This window comes from Triticum aestivum, chromosome 6B, assembly GCF_018294505.1.
Source record: "Triticum aestivum cultivar Chinese Spring chromosome 6B, IWGSC CS RefSeq v2.1, whole genome shotgun sequence".
NCBI lineage: Eukaryota > Viridiplantae > Streptophyta > Magnoliopsida > Poales > Poaceae > Triticum > Triticum aestivum.
In genome coordinates, this window is record NC_057810.1 from 496,605,209 (window position 1) to 496,609,991 (window position 4,783).

Below are 4,783 nucleotides of genomic sequence, written 5' to 3' on the forward strand. Positions count from 1 at the left end.
GGCCAGTGGAGGGCCTGGTCAGGGGAGGGGCGCCGGTCGGTGGAGGGGAGAATTCGGGGGAGAGGGGCGGCACGGGGGGAGGGGTCGGGCCGGCGGGTGGACCTATGGGGACGGGGAGGCAAGGGGGGAGGGAGTGTCGGGGCGTCGCGCGTCAACGGCGGCGTGGGCGGGCGCGGTGTTAGGGTCTGGTGTAGCGTCGGCGGCGGGGGAGAGGCGGCACAGAGAAAGGGGATCGATCGGATCAAGCGAGAGTGAGACAGAGGAAAGAGATGGGTGTAGTGGCTCTGTATACGCAACTTAGCTATAGCGCGTCTTGGCAAAACACGCTATAACTAACTTAGCTATAGCGCTGCTCTAGCAAAAACATGCTACTGCTAACCTTTTTATTTTTATTTTCTGATTTTTCTTTTTCTTAGCTATAGCGCTACCCTAGCAAAAACGCGCTACTGCTAACCTTTTTACTTTTTCTTTTTTTATTTTTTCTTTTTCTTAGCTATAGCGCTGCTCTAGCAAAAACGTGCTACTGCTAACTTTTTCTTCTTCTTTTTTTATTTTTATTTTTCTTTTTCATATTCCACAAACTTCCTTCTTTTTTATTTTATTTTTATTTCTCTATTTACTTTTATTATGCTTTTCCTTTTTCGTTATTATTTTTCTTTTTATTTTTCTTCTTCTTTTACATATTCCACAAACTCAGGGGTTTAAAATTTGTACGTCGTTTGTGCAATACCATTGTTACCCTCCGGATAGTAATTAGTATAATATAAATCTTACATCATTTGACCGCTATCGGCGGTATACAAAATAGCTAGACACACCCAAACTTTGGGATTAGTTTGTCAGGTTGGGCGACGACGACGCTTCAAACTGATCTTCTTCCCTCTTTTGTTTGTTGTCGAATAATTGAGCCCATGGTCGTGACTTTTCCTTTTCTAGGGATTACGATCTTTCATAGGTAATGTAGTCTTCATTCTTCTTTTGACATATGTTTCGTCGTCATCAGCATCATCTTCCCTCATCGGATCATCGTATTGGTCATAGTCTTCATTCTTCTTTTGACATATGTTTCGTCGTCATCAGCATCATCTTCCCTCATCGACTCCATCCATTCTGGCAATGCTCCTTTTGCTTGTCTTCACGACAACACGACTGGGATTGATCGGATCAGTTATGAAGAAACATTGTGTCACGTGTTTAGCATGTACCCATGGCTCATTTTTGGCGATGGCGTTGACGGTACCGCTATTATCGGAGTCGGGTATACACATGGTAGTGAAATGTTAGTTTTCTCTGTGTACATTTTTAGCCCATCTGACACGGAACATCGTCGCATTATGCAATCCAGAGTAGTTAAAATCCCATATCTCTTCGACCCTTCTGTAATATCTTTCAATTACATTCCCGGTCATGGCTTCCATCGTCACCCCTGAGTTTTGATCATCACTGTTTTTATCTTTCTCCTCCGTTTAGAACGTGTATCCATTGATATCATATGCTTGATAAGTCACGAGGTTGGTCGAGGGGCCATGTGCTAAGGCGTATATGAGTGTTCCGTTCGGACAACCCTCTTCCGGGGGATTAGCCAGAACTCGCTCTTTGAACCAATGCAAGAAAGTGGAGTTGTGCTCTCTAATAACTTCAGCGTCCGTCCTGTGCACCCCACGGTAACGGTACTTCTTTGCGATGGTCTCTTTGTGAAGTGTCACGAAATCTTCTAGCACATCTAGGTGTTGTAGAACTACTAAGTTTGCCCTGTCAAGGTCGTTCTGTCGGCCTGAGCATAACACATTCACATCCCTATGACCGTTGGTGTGACCTTCGCCTTCGAGCCTTCCATAGTGCTTGTTGACAGGCAAACAAACAACAGGGTCTTTGGTCAGATAACTCTCACAGAAAGAGATGCACTCTTTGGTCAGATATCATATCCCTGGGCTATGCTTCCATCTGGACGGGACATGTTACGAACGAATCCTTTGATTACCCCATTCATCCTCTCGAACGGCATCATGCTATGCAGGAATGTCGGCCCTAGGTCGATGATGTAGTCCACGATGTGGACACATAGATGCACCATGACATCAAAGAATGTGGGTGGGAAGTACATTTCTAGCTCATTCAGTATGACAACGATCTCTTCCTATAGCCTATGGAGTTTCTTCACACTGATCGACTTTCGAGAGATAACATCAAATAAGTGGCATAGGTCAGTAAGCGTCTCACGCACATGTGTGTCCATAATCCCTCTAAGTGCAACCGAGAGTAACTGCATCATCATCACATGACAGTCGTGATACTTCATCCCACTGAACCTTTTTTTCTTAGTGTCCAGATATCTGCTTATCTTCCCACAGTATCCGGAACTAACTTTAATTCCGGCAAGTCACTTGAACAATTGATCGACCTCTTTCGGATCTAAGGTGAAGCAAGAAGGGGGGCAATATTGTTCTTCCTTCTTGCTTACTTTTTGCACCTATCTTCCATCTCCGTCTCCATCTCGGTCTCCTCTGATGACCTTTTACCGGGCATTTGAAGATCTTTCCTGATTTTAAAACATTCCAAGTCTTTTCTTGCCTTCGGCCCATCCTTGGTCCTCTTCGGCATGTTCATCAATGTTCCAAGAAAACTCTCAAGGATATTTTTTGTGATATGCATTTGATCAAGGCTATGAGGCGTGTCGAGTATGAGCCAGTATTCCAAGTCCCAGATAACATATCTCGTCTTCCATATCTTCAGCAGGGGCTCCGGCGCCTTTTTCTTCGTCTTTCCCGGCGAGGGGCACTCTTCCCAGTTCTTCAATAACTCATATATTTCCGCACCGCTATGCTTACGTGGAGGACCTCGATGCTCAGCCTTACCATTGAATAGATCTCCACGCTTTCTCCATGGGTCATCCTTCTCGAGCCATCTTTGATGCCCCATGTACACGATTTTTGAAGACCCGCCATCTTTCGATAGCTGCAGAGAGTTGTATCTTCCATGCACCTCGTGCATCCGCAATATCCATGGCACACCTGTCCGGAGAGATAGCCGTAACCGAGATAGTCCTGCACCGTCATGATCAGCGCGGCGCTCATGTCGAAATACTCTCCTTTGCTTGCATCCCATGTCTTGGCCGGTGTTGTCCATAAGGTCTTTAACTCCTCTTTCAGTAACCCGAGTTACATATTTATATCATTTCCCGGTTGTCTCGGCCCTTGAATAAGCATAGCCATGTGTATGTATTTTTCCTTCATGCACAACCAGGGGGGAGGTTGTACATCCATACAAACACGGGCCATGTGCTATGATTGGTGTTCTGGTTGCCAAATGGATTCATGCCATCACTACTAGCACCAAGCACGATGTTCCTTGGATAATTTGCGGAAAATTCAAATTCAGCATTTAATGCTCTCCACTGGCTAGCATCTGTGAGGTGTCTCAGCTTCGGTTCATCTCCGTCATCTGGCTTCACCCTCTCCGCGTGCCAGCGCATAAGCTTTGCTTCCTTAGGATCTACGAAATACCGTTGTAGACGCGGATTGATCGGAAAGTACCATACAACTTTCTATGGAGCTTTCTTTCCGGCCTTTTTATATCGTGAAGCATTGCACTTTGGACAGATGGTTTTTTCTGCGAGCTCGTTCCGATATATGATGCAATCATTGATGCATGTGTGATATCTAATATGTGGCAGATCAAGAGGGCACACAATTTTCTTTGCCTCCTCGACACTAGTAGGACACAGGCTTCCCGCAGGAAGAACTCTCGTTAGGTACTTCAGAAGCTCATCCAGGCTTTTATCTGTCCATTTGTTTTTTACCTTCATCTTTAGAAGTTCTAGTGTGAAACTGAAGCGGGTCACCTCGGGATTATTGCAACCATCATACAAAGGAATCATCGAGTCTACCTCCAGTTGCGCCAGTTGGGCCTGCTCTCTAGAAGCAGCTCTGCTGCTAGTCGTCTTCTTGCGAAGCAGGTCTCGAACATGCGGGTCCCGCATGGCTGAACTTAGTAGCGACGAATACGGTGGTGTGTCCGCGTCTTCTATGCCTTGAACTGCCTCTTCGCCATCGACATTTCCGAGTCCGTCTTCCTCTTCGGGCACATAATCGGTCATCTCTTTGTCTGGTGGCCCCATGTCATTATTTCCTGCCCCGTCGACGTCCTCCTCCTCCTCATCATCATCTTCTTCTTCTTCTTCACTTACCCACCGAGTATGGCCATGCATGAAACCATGCATGAGCAGGTGCGCCTTGAATTTACCACCCTCAAAGGGGTCGAGCCCGACTCTTCCTTTGCATTTTCAACACGGATATAAAACATCTCTCGGTCTTTTTTCATACATGTCATCCACAGAGGATTGCTAGTATCTTTCCACCATCCTTCCATTGACCTTCATGATCACCTGCGGGTGGAGCAATATTATAACCACGTATATATGCATGCATGGATCAAATTCATACAAAAATTCGGCATGACCTTGCCTAAACATAGGACATATTGAGTTTGCATGCCCGAAATTCACCGAAACGGAATTGAATCGACATTTCGGCAAAACATAGGCAACTAATGTCACCCACATTATTTCATCAAATACACAATGTAGGCAACTCAAATTATGCCACACACAATTCTGTATATAGTTTCGGTCCTATCCACAAAAACACTTTTTTTGCTCACCTATGTGTCGAGAGGGATATCGAGCACCTTTCTTCTTAATTACCTAGTAGCTCTATAGATATATAGCTCTAACTAGCTAGCTAGCTAGGGAGAGAGTGGGAGGAGAGGGAGAGGACAAGAGAAG